The sequence below is a fragment of the Ranitomeya variabilis genome, chromosome 7, assembly GCF_051348905.1.
Source record: "Ranitomeya variabilis isolate aRanVar5 chromosome 7, aRanVar5.hap1, whole genome shotgun sequence".
NCBI lineage: Eukaryota > Metazoa > Chordata > Amphibia > Anura > Dendrobatidae > Ranitomeya > Ranitomeya variabilis.
The window spans coordinates 92,459,771-92,476,494 of record NC_135238.1 but is presented as its reverse complement, the minus strand read 5'-3'; the positions used below and the strand labels follow the sequence as shown (position 1 = coordinate 92,476,494).

General features: G+C 41.4%; 18 non-coding genes across 18 annotated transcripts; all 18 read right to left on the bottom strand.

Moving 5' to 3' along the window:
- Positions 1 to 388: 388 nt before the first annotated feature.
- TRNAT-UGU (transfer RNA threonine (anticodon UGU)) lies at positions 389 to 462 on the bottom strand. The gene has a single exon. It is a non-coding gene; the product is annotated as a tRNA-Thr (tRNA).
- A 637-nt stretch (positions 463 to 1,099) lies between these two features.
- On the bottom strand, positions 1,100 to 1,173 carry TRNAT-UGU (transfer RNA threonine (anticodon UGU)). The gene has a single exon. It is a non-coding gene; the product is annotated as a tRNA-Thr (tRNA).
- A 1,222-nt stretch (positions 1,174 to 2,395) lies between these two features.
- Positions 2,396 to 2,469, bottom strand: TRNAT-UGU (transfer RNA threonine (anticodon UGU)). Its single transcript has one exon. It is a non-coding gene; the product is annotated as a tRNA-Thr (tRNA).
- Positions 2,470 to 2,776: 307 nt separating this feature from the next.
- On the bottom strand, positions 2,777 to 2,850 carry TRNAT-UGU (transfer RNA threonine (anticodon UGU)). Its single transcript has one exon. It is a non-coding gene; the product is annotated as a tRNA-Thr (tRNA).
- Positions 2,851 to 3,346: 496 nt separating this feature from the next.
- Positions 3,347 to 3,420, bottom strand: TRNAT-UGU (transfer RNA threonine (anticodon UGU)). Its single transcript has one exon. It is a non-coding gene; the product is annotated as a tRNA-Thr (tRNA).
- A 2,084-nt stretch (positions 3,421 to 5,504) lies between these two features.
- Positions 5,505 to 5,578, bottom strand: TRNAT-UGU (transfer RNA threonine (anticodon UGU)). The gene has a single exon. It is a non-coding gene; the product is annotated as a tRNA-Thr (tRNA).
- A 307-nt stretch (positions 5,579 to 5,885) lies between these two features.
- TRNAT-UGU (transfer RNA threonine (anticodon UGU)) lies at positions 5,886 to 5,959 on the bottom strand. The gene has a single exon. It is a non-coding gene; the product is annotated as a tRNA-Thr (tRNA).
- A 496-nt stretch (positions 5,960 to 6,455) lies between these two features.
- Positions 6,456 to 6,529, bottom strand: TRNAT-UGU (transfer RNA threonine (anticodon UGU)). The gene has a single exon. It is a non-coding gene; the product is annotated as a tRNA-Thr (tRNA).
- Positions 6,530 to 8,613: 2,084 nt separating this feature from the next.
- TRNAT-UGU (transfer RNA threonine (anticodon UGU)) lies at positions 8,614 to 8,687 on the bottom strand. Its single transcript has one exon. It is a non-coding gene; the product is annotated as a tRNA-Thr (tRNA).
- A 496-nt stretch (positions 8,688 to 9,183) lies between these two features.
- Positions 9,184 to 9,257, bottom strand: TRNAT-UGU (transfer RNA threonine (anticodon UGU)). Its single transcript has one exon. It is a non-coding gene; the product is annotated as a tRNA-Thr (tRNA).
- A 1,514-nt stretch (positions 9,258 to 10,771) lies between these two features.
- On the bottom strand, positions 10,772 to 10,845 carry TRNAT-UGU (transfer RNA threonine (anticodon UGU)). The gene has a single exon. It is a non-coding gene; the product is annotated as a tRNA-Thr (tRNA).
- Positions 10,846 to 11,497: 652 nt separating this feature from the next.
- TRNAT-UGU (transfer RNA threonine (anticodon UGU)) lies at positions 11,498 to 11,571 on the bottom strand. The gene has a single exon. It is a non-coding gene; the product is annotated as a tRNA-Thr (tRNA).
- Positions 11,572 to 12,020: 449 nt separating this feature from the next.
- TRNAT-UGU (transfer RNA threonine (anticodon UGU)) lies at positions 12,021 to 12,094 on the bottom strand. The gene has a single exon. It is a non-coding gene; the product is annotated as a tRNA-Thr (tRNA).
- Positions 12,095 to 12,398: 304 nt separating this feature from the next.
- Positions 12,399 to 12,472, bottom strand: TRNAT-UGU (transfer RNA threonine (anticodon UGU)). The gene has a single exon. It is a non-coding gene; the product is annotated as a tRNA-Thr (tRNA).
- Positions 12,473 to 13,101: 629 nt separating this feature from the next.
- Positions 13,102 to 13,175, bottom strand: TRNAT-UGU (transfer RNA threonine (anticodon UGU)). Its single transcript has one exon. It is a non-coding gene; the product is annotated as a tRNA-Thr (tRNA).
- A 1,314-nt stretch (positions 13,176 to 14,489) lies between these two features.
- On the bottom strand, positions 14,490 to 14,563 carry TRNAT-UGU (transfer RNA threonine (anticodon UGU)). Its single transcript has one exon. It is a non-coding gene; the product is annotated as a tRNA-Thr (tRNA).
- A 304-nt stretch (positions 14,564 to 14,867) lies between these two features.
- TRNAT-UGU (transfer RNA threonine (anticodon UGU)) lies at positions 14,868 to 14,941 on the bottom strand. The gene has a single exon. It is a non-coding gene; the product is annotated as a tRNA-Thr (tRNA).
- A 629-nt stretch (positions 14,942 to 15,570) lies between these two features.
- Positions 15,571 to 15,644, bottom strand: TRNAT-UGU (transfer RNA threonine (anticodon UGU)). The gene has a single exon. It is a non-coding gene; the product is annotated as a tRNA-Thr (tRNA).
- Between the last annotated feature and the right edge of the window lie 1,080 nt (positions 15,645 to 16,724).

The following is a 16,724-nucleotide window of genomic DNA, read 5'->3' as shown; positions in this document are numbered from 1 at the left end:
AGTAGAGACGTAGCCATGGTAAATTTGTGAGATGATGATGGAAACAAAGAACTGCTGAGATTCAAACTCAGTGTCTCCTGTTTACAAGACAGGCGCTTTAACCAACTAAGCCACAGCGCCACATGCTTACGATACAGAGTAGGCATGATACAAAAGATAGGAGGTTTGTTTCTGAGATGATGAAAACAAAGCACTGCTGAGATTTGAACTCAGGGTCTCACGTTTACAAGACAGGTGCTTTAACCAACTAAGCCACAGGGTCACATGCTTACAACATGTATTGAAACCTGAGCACTGGTTCATTTCTTATGCAGAAGAAACTCTCAATCTCACAATTGCACTATCAGTAGAGACGTAGCCATGGCAAGTTTGTGAGATGATGGAAACAAGGCACTGCTGAGATTCGAACTCAGGGTCTCCTGTTTACAAGACAGGCGCTTTAACCAACTAAGCCACAGTGCCACATGCTTACAATACAGAATAAGCAGATAGAAAAGATAGGAAGTTTGTTTCTGAGATGATGAAAACAAAGCACTGCTGAGATTTCAACTCAGTGTCTCTTGTTTACAAGACAGGCGCTTTAACCAACTAAGCCACAGTTCCACATGCTTATGATACAGAATAGGCAGATAGAAGGAATGCCACGGCAAGGACAAAAGTAGGAAACATTAGGAATGATTGAAAAGATAGGAAGTTTGTTTCTGAGATGATGAAAACAAAGCACTGCTGAGATTTCAACTCAGTGTCTCTTGTTTACAAGATAGGCGCTTTAACCAACTAAGCCACAGTTCCACATGCTTATGATACAGAATAGGCAGATAGAAGGAATGCCACGGCAAGGACAAAAGTAGGAAACATTAGGAATGATTGAAAAGATAGGAAGTTTGTTTCTGAGATGATGAAAACAAAGCACTGCTGAGATTTCAACTCAGTGTCTCTTGTTTACAAGACAGTTGCCTTAACCAACTAAGCCACAGGGTCACATGCATTAAAACCTGAGCACTGGTTCATTTCTTATGCAGAAGAAACTCTTAATCTCACAATTGCACTATCAGTAGAGACGTAGCCATGGCAAGTTTGTGAGATAATGATGGAAACAAGGCACTGCTGAGATTCGAACTCAGGGTCTCCTGTTTACAAGACAGGCGCTTTAACCAACTAAGCCACAGTGCCACATGCTTATGATACAGAATATGCAGATAGAAGGAATGCCACGGCAAGGACAAAAGTAGGAAACATTAGGAATGATTGAAAAGATAGGAAGTTTGTTTCTGAGATGATGAAAACAAAGCACTGCTGAGATTTCAACTCAGTGTCTCTTGTTTACAAGACAGTCGCCTTAACCAACTAAGCCACAGGGTCACATGCATTAAAACCTGAGCACTGGTACATTTCTTATGCAGAAGAAACTCTTAATCTCACAATTGCACTATCAGTAGAGACGTAGCCATGGTAAATTTGTGAGATGATGATGGAAACAAAGAACTGCTGAGATTCAAACTCAGTGTCTCCTGTTTACAAGACAGGCGCTTTAACCAACTAAGCCACAGCGCCACATGCTTACGATACAGAGTAGGCATGATAGAAAAGATAGGAGGTTTGTTTCTGAGATGATGAAAACAAAGCACTGCTGAGATTTGAACTCAGGGTCTCACGTTTACAAGACAGGTGCTTTAACCAACTAAGCCACAGGGTCACATGCTTACAACATGTATTGAAACCTGAGCACTGGTTCATTTCTAATGCAGAAGAAACTCTTAATCTCACAATTGCACTATCAGTAGAGACGTAGCCATGGCAAGTTTGTGAGATGATGATGGAAACAAGGCACTGCTGAGATTTGAACTCAGGGTCTCCGGTTTACAAGACAGGTGCTTTAACCAACTAAGCCACAGTGCCACATGCTTATGATACGGAATAGGCAGATAGAAGGAATGCCACGGCAAGGACAAAAGTAGGAAACATTAGGAATGATTGAAAAGATAGGAAGTTTGTTTCTGAGATGATGAAAACAAAGCACTGCTGAGATTTCAACTCAGTGTCTCTTGTTTACAAGACAGGCCCTTTAACCAACTAAGCCACAGTTCCACATGCTTATGATACAGAATAGGCAGATAGAAGGAATGCCACGGCAAGGACAAAAGTAGGAAACATTAGGAATGATTGAAAAGATAGGAAGTTTGTTTCTGAGATGATGAAAACAAAGCACTGCTGAGATTTCAACTCAGTGTCTCTTGTTTACAAGACAGTTGCTTTAACCAACTAAGCCACAGGGTCACATGCATTAAAACCTGAGCACTGGTTCATTTCTTATGCAGAGGAAACTCTTAATCTCACAATTGCACTATCAGTAGAGACGTAGCCATGGCAAGTTTGTGAGATAATGATGGAAACAAGGCACTGCTGAGATTCGAACTCAGGGTCTCCTGTTTACAAGACAGGCGCTTTAACCAACTAAGCCACAGTGCCACATGCTTATGATACAGAATATGCAGATAGAAGGAATGCCACGGCAAGGACAAAAGTAGGAAACATTAGGAATGATTGAAAAGATAGGAATTTTGTTTCTGAGATGATGAAAACAAAGCACTGCTGAGATTTCAACTCAGTGTCTCTTGTTTACAAGACAGTCGCCTTAACCAACTAAGCCACAGGGTCACATGCATTAAAACCTGAGCACTGGTTCATTTATTATGCAGAAGAAACTCTTAATCTCACAATTGCACTATCAGTAGAGACGTAGCCATGGCAAGTTTGTGAGATAATGATGGAAACAAGGCACTGCTGAGATTCGAACTCAGGGTCTCCTGTTTACAAGACAGGCGCTTTAACCAACTAAGCCACAGTGCCACATGCTTATGATACAGAATAGGCAGATAGAAGGAATGCCACGGCAAGGACAAAAGTAGGAAACATTAGGAATGATTGAAAAGATAGGAAGTTTGTTTCTGAGATGATGAAAACAAAGCACTGCTGAGATTTCAACTCAGTGTCTCTTGTTTACAAGACAGGCCCTTTAACCAACTAAGCCACAGTTCCACATGCTTATGATACAGAATAGGCAGATAGAAGGAATGCCACGGCAAGGACAAAAGTAGGAAACATTAGGAATGATTGAAAAGATAGGAAGTTTGTTTCTGAGATGATGAAAACAAAGCACTGCTGAGATTTCAACTCAGTGTCTCTTGTTTACAAGACAGTTGCCTTAACCAACTAAGCCACAGGGTCACATGCATTAAAACCTGAGCACTGGTTCATTTCTTATGCAGAAGAAACTCTTAATCTCACAATTGCACTATCAGTAGAGACGTAGCCATGGCAAGTTTGTGAGATAATGATGGAAACAAGGCACTGCTGAGATTCGAACTCAGGGTCTCCTGTTTACAAGACAGGCGCTTTAACCAACTAAGCCACAGTTCCACATGCTTATGATACAGAATAGGCAGATAGAAGGAATGCCACGGCAAGGACAAAAGTAGGAAACATTAGGAATGATTGAAAAGATAGGAAGTTTGTTTCTGAGATGATGAAAACAAAGCACTGCTGAGATTTCAACTCAGTGTCTCTTGTTTACAAGATAGGCGCTTTAACCAACTAAGCCACAGTTCCACATGCTTATGATACAGAATAGGCAGATAGAAGGAATGCCACGGCAAGGACAAAAGTAGGAAACATTAGGAATGATTGAAAAGATAGGAAGTTTGTTTCTGAGATGATGAAAACAAAGCACTGCTGAGATTTCAACTCAGTGTCTCTTGTTTACAAGACAGTTGCCTTAACCAACTAAGCCACAGGGTCACATGCATTAAAACCTGAGCACTGGTTCATTTCTTATGCAGAAGAAACTCTTAATCTCACAATTGCACTGTCAGTAGAGACGTAGCCATGGTAAATTTGTGAGATGATGATGGAAACAAAGAACTGCTGAGATTCAAACTCAGTGTCTCCTGTTTACAAGACAGGCGCTTTAACCAACTAAGCCACAGCGCCACATGCTTACGATACAGAGTAGGCATGATAGAAAAGATAGGAGGTTTGTTTCTGAGATGATGAAAACAAAGCACTGCTGAGATTTGAACTCAGGGTCTCACGTTTACAAGACAGGTGCTTTAACCAACTAAGCCACAGGGTCACATGCTTACAACATGTATTGAAACCTGAGCACTGGTTCATTTCTTATGCAGAAGAAACTCTTAAACTCACAATTGCACTATCAGTAGAGACGTAGCCATGGCAAGTTTGTGAGATGATGGAAACAAGGCACTGCTGAGATTCAAACTCAGTGTCTCTTGTTTACAACACAGGCGCTTTAACCAACTAGACCGCAGCGCCACATGCTTACGATACAGAGTAGGTATGATAGAAAAGATAGGAGGTTTGTTTCTGAGATGATGAAAACAAAGCACTGCTGAGATTTGAACTCAGTGTCTCTTGTTTACAAGACAGTCGCCTTAACCAACTAAGCCACAGGGTCACATGCATTAAAACCTGAGCACAGGTTCATTTCTTATGCAGAAGAAACTCTCAATCTCACAATTGCACTGTCAGTAGAGACGTAGCCATGGCAAGTTTGTGAGATGATGGAAACAAGGCACTGCTGAGATTAAAACTCAGTGTCTCCTGTTTACAAGACAGGCGCTTTAACCAACTAAGCCACAGCGCCACATGCTTACGATACAGAGTAGGCATGATAGAAAAGATAGGAGGTTTGTTTCTGAGATGATGAAAACAAAGCACTGCTGAGATTTGAACTCAGGGTCTCACGTTTACAAGACAGGTGCTTTAACCAACTAAGCCACAGGGTCACATGCTTACAACATGTATTGAAACCTGAGCACTGGTTCATTTCTAATGCAGAAGAAACTCTTAATCTCACAATTGCACTATCAGTAGAGATGTAGCCATGGCAAGTTTGTGAGATGATGATGGAAACAAGGCACTGCTGAGATTTGAACTCAGGGTCTCCGGTTTACAAGACAGGTGCTTTAACCAACTAAGCCACAGTGCCACATGCTTATGATACAGAATAGGCAGATAGAAGGAATGCCACGGCAAGGACAAAAGTAGGAAACATTAGGAATGATTGAAAAGATAGGAAGTTTGTTTCTGAGATGATGAAAACAAAGCACTGCTGAGATTTCAACTCAGTGTCTCTTGTTTACAAGACAGGCCCTTTAACCAACTAAGCCACAGTTCCACATGCTTATGATACAGAATAGGCAGATAGAAGGAATGCCACGGCAAGGACAAAAGTAGGAAACATTAGGAATGATTGAAAAGATAGGAAGTTTGTTTCTGAGATGATGAAAACAAAGCACTGCTGAGATTTCAACTCAGTGTCTCTTGTTTACAAGACAGTTGCTTTAACCAACTAAGCCACAGGGTCACATGCATTAAAACCTGAGCACTGGTTCATTTCTTATGCAGAAGAAACTCTTAATCTCACAATTGCACTATCAGTAGAGACGTAGCCATGGCAAGTTTGTGAGATAATGATGGAAACAAGGCACTGCTGAGATTCGAACTCAGGGTCTCCTGTTTACAAGACAGGCGCTTTAACCAACTAAGCCACAGTGCCACATGCTTATGATACAGAATATGCAGATAGAAGGAATGCCACGGCAAGGACAAAAGTAGGAAACATTAGGAATGATTGAAAAGATAGGAATTTTGTTTCTGAGATGATGAAAACAAAGCACTGCTGAGATTTCAACTCAGTGTCTCTTGTTTACAAGACAGTCGCCTTAACCAACTAAGCCACAGGGTCACATGCATTAAAACCTGAGCACTGGTTCATTTATTATGCAGAAGAAACTCTTAATCTCACAATTGCACTATCAGTAGAGACGTAGCCATGGCAAGTTTGTGAGATAATGATGGAAACAAGGCACTGCTGAGATTCGAACTCAGGGTCTCCTGTTTACAAGACAGGCGCTTTAACCAACTAAGCCACAGTGCCACATGCTTATGATACAGAATAGGCAGATAGAAGGAATGCCACGGCAAGGACAAAAGTAGGAAACATTAGGAATGATTGAAAAGATAGGAAGTTTGTTTCTGAGATGATGAAAACAAAGCACTGCTGAGATTTCAACTCAGTGTCTCTTGTTTACAAGACAGGCCCTTTAACCAACTAAGCCACAGTTCCACATGCTTATGATACAGAATAGGCAGATAGAAGGAATGCCACGGCAAGGACAAAAGTAGGAAACATTAGGAATGATTGAAAAGATAGGAAGTTTGTTTCTGAGATGATGAAAACAAAGCACTGCTGAGATTTCAACTCAGTGTCTCTTGTTTACAAGACAGTTGCCTTAACCAACTAAGCCACAGGGTCACATGCATTAAAACCTGAGCACTGGTTCATTTCTTATGCAGAAGAAACTCTTAATCTCACAATTGCACTATCAGTAGAGACGTAGCCATGGCAAGTTTGTGAGATAATGATGGAAACAAGGCACTGCTGAGATTCGAACTCAGGGTCTCCTGTTTACAAGACAGGCGCTTTAACCAACTAAGCCACAGTTCCACATGCTTATGATACAGAATAGGCAGATAGAAGGAATGCCACGGCAAGGACAAAAGTAGGAAACATTAGGAATGATTGAAAAGATAGGAAGTTTGTTTCTGAGATGATGAAAACAAAGCACTGCTGAGATTTCAACTCAGTGTCTCTTGTTTACAAGATAGGCGCTTTAACCAACTAAGCCACAGTTCCACATGCTTATGATACAGAATAGGCAGATAGAAGGAATGCCACGGCAAGGACAAAAGTAGGAAACATTAGGAATGATTGAAAAGATAGGAAGTTTGTTTCTGAGATGATGAAAACAAAGCACTGCTGAGATTTCAACTCTGTGTCTCTTGTTTACAAGACAGTTGCCTTAACCAACTAAGCCACAGGGTCACATGCATTAAAACCTGAGCACTGGTTCATTTCTTATGCAGAAGAAACTCTTAATCTCACAATTGCACTGTCAGTAGAGACGTAGCCATGGTAAATTTGTGAGATGATGATGGAAACAAAGAACTGCTGAGATTCAAACTCAGTGTCTCCTGTTTACAAGACAGGCGCTTTAACCAACTAAGCCACAGCGCCACATGCTTACGATACAGAGTAGGCATGATAGAAAAGATAGGAGGTTTGTTTCTGAGATGATGAAAACAAAGCACTGCTGAGATTTGAACTCAGGGTCTCACGTTTACAAGACAGGTGCTTTAACCAACTAAGCCACAGGGTCACATGCTTACAACATGTATTGAAACCTGAGCACTGGTTCATTTCTTATGCAGAAGAAACTCTTAAACTCACAATTGCACTATCAGTAGAGACGTAGCCATGGCAAGTTTGTGAGATGATGGAAACAAGGCACTGCTGAGATTCAAACTCAGTGTCTCTTGTTTACAACACAGGCGCTTTAACCAACTAGACCGCAGCGCCACATGATTACGATACAGAGTAGGTATGATAGAAAAGATAGGAGGTTTGTTTCTGAGATGATGAAAACAAAGCACTGCTGAGATTTGAACTCAGTGTCTCTTGTTTACAAGACAGTCGCCTTAACCAACTAAGCCACAGGGTCACATGCATTAAAACCTGAGCACAGGTTCATTTCTTATGCAGAAGAAACTCTCAATCTCACAATTGCACTGTCAGTAGAGACGTAGCCATGGCAAGTTTGTGAGATGATGGAAACAAGGCACTGCTGAGATTCAAACTCAGTGTCTCCTGTTTACAAGACAGGCGCTTTAACCAACTAAGCCACAGCGCCACATGCTTACGATACAGAGTAGGCATGATAGAAAAGATAGGAGGTTTGTTTCTGAGATGATGAAAACAAAGCACTGCTGAGATTTGAACTCAGGGTCTCACGTTTACAAGACAGGTGCTTTAACCAACTAAGCCACAGGGTCACATGCTTACAACATGTATTGAAACCTGAGCACTGGTTCATTTCTTATGCAGAAGAAACTCTTAATCTCACAATTGCACTATCAGTAGAGACGTAGCCATGGCAAGTTTGTGAGATGATGATGGAAACAAGGCACTGCTGAGATTTGAACTCAGGGTCTCCGGTTTACAAGACAGGTGCTTTAACCAACTAAGCCACAGTGCCACATGCTTATGATACAGAATAGGCAGATAGAAGGAATGCCACGGCAAGGACAAAAGTAGGAAACATTAGGAATGATTGAAAAGATAGGAAGTTTGTTTCTGAGATGATGAAAACAAAGCACTGCTGAGATTTCAACTCAGTGTCTCTTGTTTACAAGATAGGCGCTTTAACCAACTAAGCCACAGTTCCACATGCTTATGATACAGAATAGGCAGATAGAAGGAATGCCACGGCAAGGACAAAAGTAGGAAACATTAGGAATGATTGAAAAGATAGGAAGTTTGTTTCTGAGATGATGAAAACAAAGCACTGCTGAGATTTCAACTCAGTGTCTCTTGTTTACAAGACAGTCGCCTTAACCAACTAAGCCACAGGGTCACATGCATTAAAACCTGAGCACTGGTTCATTTCTTATGCAGAAGAAACTCTTAATCTCACAATTGCACTATCAGTAGAGACGTAGCCATGGCAAGTTTGTGAGATAATGATGGAAACAAGGCACTGCTGAGATTCGAACTCAGGGTCTCCTGTTTACAAGACAGGCGCTTTAACCAACTAAGCCACAGTGCCACATGCTTATGATACAGAATAGGCAGATAGAAGGAATGCCACGGCAAGGACAAAAGTAGGAAACATTAGGAATGATTGAAAAGATAGGAAGTTTGTTTCTGAGATGATGAAAACAAAGCACTGCTGAGATTTCAACTCAGTGTCTCTTGTTTACAAGACAGGCCCTTTAACCAACTAAGCCACAGTTCCACATGCTTATGATACAGAATAGGCAGATAGAAGGAATGCCACGGCAAGGACAAAAGTAGGAAACATTAGGAATGATTGAAAAGATAGGAAGTTTGTTTCTGAGATGATGAAAACAAAGCACTGCTGAGATTTCAACTCAGTGTCTCTTGTTTACAAGACAGTTGCCTTAACCAACTAAGCCACAGGGTCACATGCATTAAAACCTGAGCACTGGTTCATTTCTTATGCAGAAGAAACTCTTAATCTCACAATTGCACTATCAGTAGAGACGTAGCCATGGCAAGTTTGTGAGATAATGATGGAAACAAGGCACTGCTGAGATTCGAACTCAGGGTCTCCTGTTTACAAGACAGGCGCTTTAACCAACTAAGCCACAGTTCCACATGCTTATGATACAGAATAGGCAGATAGAAGGAATGCCACGGCAAGGACAAAAGTAGGAAACATTAGGAATGATTGAAAAGATAGGAAGTTTGTTTCTGAGATGATGAAAACAAAGCACTGCTGAGATTTCAACTCAGTGTCTCTTGTTTACAAGATAGGCGCTTTAACCAACTAAGCCACAGTTCCACATGCTTATGATACAGAATAGGCAGATAGAAGGAATGCCACGGCAAGGACAAAAGTAGGAAACATTAGGAATGATTGAAAAGATAGGAAGTTTGTTTCTGAGATGATGAAAACAAAGCACTGCTGAGATTTCAACTCAGTGTCTCTTGTTTACAAGACAGTTGCCTTAACCAACTAAGCCACAGGGTCACATGCATTAAAACCTGAGCACTGGTTCATTTCTTATGCAGAAGAAACTCTTAATCTCACAATTGCACTGTCAGTAGAGACGTAGCCATGGTAAATTTGTGAGATGATGATGGAAACAAAGAACTGCTGAGATTCAAACTCAGTGTCTCCTGTTTACAAGACAGGCGCTTTAACCAACTAAGCCACAGCGCCACATGCTTACGATACAGAGTAGGCATGATAGAAAAGATAGGAGGTTTGTTTCTGAGATGATGAAAACAAAGCACTGCTGAGATTTGAACTCAGGGTCTCACGTTTACAAGACAGGTGCTTTAACCAACTAAGCCACAGGGTCACATGCTTACAACATGTATTGAAACCTGAGCACTGGTTCATTTCTTATGCAGAAGAAACTCTTAAACTCACAATTGCACTATCAGTAGAGACGTAGCCATGGCAAGTTTGTGAGATGATGGAAACAAGGCACTGCTGAGATTCAAACTCAGTGTCTCTTGTTTACAACACAGGCGCTTTAACCAACTAGACCGCAGCGCCACATGCTTACGATACAGAGTAGGTATGATAGAAAAGATAGGAGGTTTGTTTCTGAGATGATGAAAACAAAGCACTGCTGAGATTTGAACTCAGTGTCTCTTGTTTACAAGACAGTCGCCTTAACCAACTAAGCCACAGGGTCACATGCATTAAAACCTGAGCACAGGTTCATTTCTTATGCAGAAGAAACTCTCAATCTCACAATTGCACTGTCAGTAGAGACGTAGCCATGGCAAGTTTGTGAGATGATGGAAACAAGGCACTGCTGAGATTCAAACTCAGTGTCTCCTGTTTACAAGACAGGCGCTTTAACCAACTAAGCCACAGCACCACATGCTTACGATACAGAGTAGGCATGATAGAAAAGATAGGAGGTTTGTTTCTGAGATGATGAAAACAAAGCACTGCTGAGATTTGAACTCAGGGTCTCACGTTTACAAGACAGGTGCTTTAACCAACTAAGCCACAGGGTCACATGCTTACAACATGCATTAAAACCTGAGCACTGGTTCATTTCTTATGCAGAAGAAACTCTTAATCTCACAATTGCACTATCAGTAGAGACGTAGCCATGGCAAGTTTGTGAGATAATGATGGAAACAAGGCACTGCTGAGATTCGAACTCAGGGTCTCCTGTTTACAAGACAGGCGCTTTAACCAACTAAGCCACAGTTCCACATGCTTATGATACAGAATAGGCAGATAGAAGGAATGCCACGGCAAGGACAAAAGTAGGAAACATTAGGAATGATTGAAAAGATAGGAAGTTTGTTTCTGAGATGATGAAAACAAAGCACTGCTGAGATTTCAACTCAGTGTCTCTTGTTTACAAGACAGTCGCCTTAACCAACTAAGCCACAGGGTCACATGCATTAAAACCTGAGCACTGGTTCATTTCTTATGCAGAAGAAACTCTTAATCTCACAATTGCACTGTCAGTAGAGACGTAGCCATGGTAAATTTGTGAGATGATGATGGAAACAAAGAACTGCTGAGATTCAAACTCAGTGTCTCCTGTTTACAAGACAGGCACTTTAACCAACTAAGCCACAGCGCCACATGCTTACGATACAGAGTAGGCATGATAGAAAAGATAGGAGGTTTGTTTCTGAGATGATGAAAACAAAGCACTGCTGAGATTTGAACTCAGGGTCTCACGTTTACAAGACAGGTGCTTTAACCAACTAAGCCACAGGGTCACATGCTTACAACATGTATTGAAACCTGAGCACTGGTTCATTTCTTATGCAGAAGAAACTCTCAATCTCACAATTGCACTATCAGTAGAGACGTAGCCATGGCAAGTTTGTGAGATAATGATGGAAACAAGGCACTGCTGAGATTCGAACTCAGGGTCTCCTGTTTACAAGACAGGCGCTTTAACCAACTAAGCCACAGCGCCACATGCTTACGATACAGAGTAGGCATGATAGAAAAGATAGGAGGTTTGTTTCTGAGATGATGAAAACAAAGCACTGCTGAGATTTCAACTCAGTGTCTCTTGTTTACAAGACAGGCCCTTTAACCAACTAAGCCACAGTTCCACATGCTTATGATACAGAATAGGCAGATAGAAGGAATGCCACGGCAAGGACAAAAGTAGGAAACATTAGGAATGATTGAAAAGATAGGAAGTTTGTTTCTGAGATGATGAAAACAAAGCACTGCTGAGATTTCAACTCAGTGTCTCTTGTTTACAAGACAGTTGCCTTAACCAACTAAGCCACAGGGTCACATGCATTAAAACCTGAGCACTGGTTCATTTCTTATGCAGAAGAAACTCTTAATCTCACAATTGCACTATCAGTAGAGACGTAGCCATGGCAAGTTTGTGAGATAATGATGGAAACAAGGCACTGCTGAGATTCGAACTCAGGGTCTCCTGTTTACAAGACAGGCGCTTTAACCAACTAAGCCACAGTTCCACATGCTTATGATACAGAATAGGCAGATAGAAGGAATGCCACGGCAAGGACAAAGGTAGGAAACATTAGGAATGATTGAAAAGATAGGAAGTTTGTTTCTGAGATGATGAAAACAAAGCACTGCTGAGATTTCAACTCAGTGTCTCTTGTTTACAAGACAGTTGCCTTAACCAGCTAAGCCACAGGGTCACATGCATTAAAACCTGAGCACTGGTTCATTTCTTATGCAGAAGAAACTCTTAATCTCACAATTGCACTATCAGTAGAGACGTAGCCATGGCAAGTTTGTGAGATGATGGAAACAAGGCACTGCTGAGATTCGAACTCAGGGTCTCCTGTTTACAAGACAGGCGCTTTAACCAACTAAGCCACAGTGCCACATGCTTACGATACAGAATAAGCAGATAGAAAAGATAGGAAGTTTGTTTCTGAGATGATGAAAACAAAGCACTGCTGAGATTTCAACTCAGTGTCTCTTGTTTACAAGACAGGCGCTTTAACCAACTAAGCCACAGTTCCACATGCTTATGATACAGAATAGGCAGATAGAAGGAATGCCACGGCAAGGACAAAAGTAGGAAACATTAGGAATGATTGAAAAGATAGGAAGTTTGTTTCTGAGATGATGAAAACAAAGCACTGCTGAGATTTCAACTCAGTGTCTCTTGTTTACAAGATAGGCGCTTTAACCAACTAAGCCACAGTTCCACATGCTTATGATACAGAATAGGCAGATAGAAGGAATGCCACGGCAAGGACAAAAGTAGGAAACATTAGGAATGATTGAAAAGATAGGAAGTTTGTTTCTGAGATGATGAAAACAAAGCACTGCTGAGATTTCAACTCAGTGTCTCTTGTTTACAAGACAGTTGCCTTAACCAACTAAGCCACAGGGTCACATGCATTAAAACCTGAGCACTGGTTCATTTCTTATGCAGAAGAAACTCTTAATCTCACTATCAGTAGAGACGTAGCCATGGCAAGTTTGTGAGATAATGATGGAAACAAGGCACTGCTGAGATTCGAACTCAGGGTCTCCTGTTTACAAGACAGGCGCTTTAACCAACTAAGCCACAGTGCCACATGCTTATGATACAGAATATGCAGATAGAAGGAATGCCACGGCAAGGACAAAAGTAGGAAACATTAGGAATGATTGAAAAGATAGGAATTTTGTTTCTGAGATGATGAAAACAAAGCACTGCTGAGATTTCAACTCAGTGTCTCTTGTTTACAAGACAGTTGCCTTAACCAACTAAGCCACAGGGTCACATGCATTAAAACCTGAGCACTGGTTCATTTCTTATGCAGAAGAAACTCTTAATCTCACAATTGCACTGTCAGTAGAGACGTAGCCATGGTAAATTTGTGAGATGATGATGGAAACAAAGAACTGCTGAGATTCAAACTCAGTGTCTCCTGTTTACAAGACAGGCGCTTTAACCAACTAAGCCACAGCGCCACATGCTTACGATTCAGAGTAGGCATGATAGAAAAGATAGGAGGTTTGTTTCTGAGATGATGAAAACAAAGCACTGCTGAGATTTGAACTCAGGGTCTCACGTTTACAAGACAGGTGCTTTAACCAACTAAGCCACAGGGTCACATGCTTACAACATGTATTGAAACCTGAGCACTGGTTCATTTCTTATGCAGAAGAAACTCTTAAACTCACAATTGCACTATCAGTAGAGACGTAGCCATGGCAAGTTTGTGAGATGATGGAAACAAGGCACTGCTGAGATTCAAACTCAGTGTCTCTTGTTTACAACACAGGCGCTTTAACCAACTAGACCGCAGCGCCACATGCTTACGATACAGAGTAGGTATGATAGAAAAGATAGGTTTGTTTCTGAGATGATGAAAACAAAGCACTGCTGAGATTTGAACTCAGTGTCTCTTGTTTACAAGACAGTCGCCTTAACCAACTAAGCCACAGGGTCACATGCATTAAAACCTGAGCACAGGTTCATTTCTTATGCAGAAGAAACTCTCAATCTCACAATTGCACTGTCAGTAGAGATGTAGCCATGGCAAGTTTGTGAGATGATGGAAACAAGGCACTGCTGAGATTCAAACTCAGTATCTCCTGTTTACAAGACAGGCGCTTTAACCAACTAAGCCACAGCGCCACATGCTTACGATACAGAGTAGGCATGATAGAAAAGATAGGAGGTTTGTTTCTGAGATGATGAAAACAAAGCACTGCTGAGATTTGAACTCAGGGTCTCACGTTTACAAGACAGGTGCTTTAACCAACTAAGCCACAGGGTCACATGCTTACAACATGTATTGAAACCTGAGCACTGGTTCATTTCTTATGCAGAAGAAACTCTTAATCTCACTATCAGTAGAGACGTAGCCATGGCAAGTTTGTGAGATAATGATGGAAACAAGGCACTGCTGAGATTCGAACTCAGGGTCTCCTGTTTACAAGACAGGCGCTTTAACCAACTAAGCCACAGTGCCACATGCTTATGATACAGAATATGCAGATAGAAGGAATGCCACGGCAAGGACAAAAGTAGGAAACATTAGGAATGATTGAAAAGATAGGAATTTTGTTTCTGAGATGATGAAAACAAAGCACTGCTGAGATTTCAACTCAGTGTCTCTTGTTTACAAGACAGTCGCCTTAACCAACTAAGCCACAGGGTCACATGCATTAAAACCTGAGCACTGGTTCATTTCTTATGCAGAAGAAACTCTTAATCTCACAATTGCACTGTCAGTAGAGACGTAGCCATGGCAAGTTTGTGAGATGATGGAAACAAGGCACTGCTGAGATTCGAACTCAGGGTCTCCTGTTTACAAGACAGGCGCTTTAACCAACTAAGCCACAGTGCCACATGCTTACGATACAGAATAAGCAGATAGAAAAGATAGGAAGTTTGTTTCTGAGATGATGAAAACAAAGCACTGCTGAGATTTCAACTCAGTGTCTCTTGTTTACAAGACAGGCGCTTTAACCAACTAAGCCACAGTTCCACATGCTTATGATACAGAATAGGCAGATAGAAGGAATGCCACGGCAAGGACAAAAGTAGGAAACATTAGGAATGATTGAAAAGATAGGAAGTTTGTTTCTGAGATGATGAAAACAAAGCACTGCTGAGATTTCAACTCAGTGTCTCTTGTTTACAAGATAGGCGCTTTAACCAACTAAGCCACAGTTCCACATGCTTATGATACAGAATAGGCAGATAGAAGGAATGCCACGGCAAGGACAAAAGTAGGAAACATTAGGAATGATTGAAAAGATAGGAAGTTTGTTTCTGAGATGATGAAAACAAAGCACTGCTGAGATTTCAACTCAGTGTCTCTTGTTTACAAGACAGTTGCCTTAACCAACTAAGCCACAGGGTCACATGCATTAAAACCTGAGCACTGGTTCATTTCTTATGCAGAAGAAACTCTTAATCTCACTATCAGTAGAGACGTAGCCATGGCAAGTTTGTGAGATAATGATGGAAACAAGGCACTGCTGAGATTCGAACTCAGGGTCTCCTGTTTACAAGACAGGCGCTTTAACCAACTAAGCCACAGTGCCACATGCTTATGATACAGAATATGCAGATAGAAGGAATGCCACGGCAAGGACAAAAGTAGGAAACATTAGGAATGATTGAAAAGATAGGAATTTTGTTTCTGAGATGATGAAAACAAAGCACTGCTGAGATTTCAACTCAGTGTCTCTTGTTTACAAGACAGTTGCCTTAACCAACTAAGCCACAGGGTCACATGCATTAAAACCTGAGCACTGGTTCATTTCTTATGCAGAAGAAACTCTTAATCTCACAATTGCACTGTCAGTAGAGACGTAGCCATGGTAAATTTGTGAGATGATGATGGAAACAAAGAACTGCTGAGATTCAAACTCAGTGTCTCCTGTTTACAAGACAGGCGCTTTAACCAACTAAGCCACAGCGCCACATGCTTACGATTCAGAGTAGGCATGATAGAAAAGATAGGAGGTTTGTTTCTGAGATGATGAAAACAAAGCACTGCTGAGATTTGAACTCAGGGTCTCACGTTTACAAGACAGGTGCTTTAACCAACTAAGCCACAGGGTCACATGCTTACAACATGTATTGAAACCTGAGCACTGGTTCATTTCTTATGCAGAAGAAACTCTTAAACTCACAATTGCACTATCAGTAGAGACGTAGCCATGGCAAGTTTGTGAGATGATGGAAACAAGGCACTGCTGAGATTCAAACTCAGTGTCTCTTGTTTACAACACAGGCGCTTTAACCAACTAGACCGCAGCGCCACATGCTTACGATACAGAGTAGGTATGATAGAAAAGATAGGTTTGTTTCTGAGATGATGAAAACAAAGCACTGCTGAGATTTGAACTCAGTGTCTCTTGTTTACAAGACAGTCGCCTTAACCAACTAAGCCACAGGGTCACATGCATTAAAACCTGAGCACAGGTTCATTTCTTATGCAGAAGAAACTCTCAATCTCACAATTGCACTGTCAGTAGAGACGTAGCCATGGCAAGTTTGTGAGATGATGGAAACAAGGCACTGCTGAGATTCAAACTCAGTATCTCCTGTTTACAAGACAGGCGCTTTAACCAACTAAGCCACAGCGCCACATGCTTACGATACAGAGTAGGCATGAT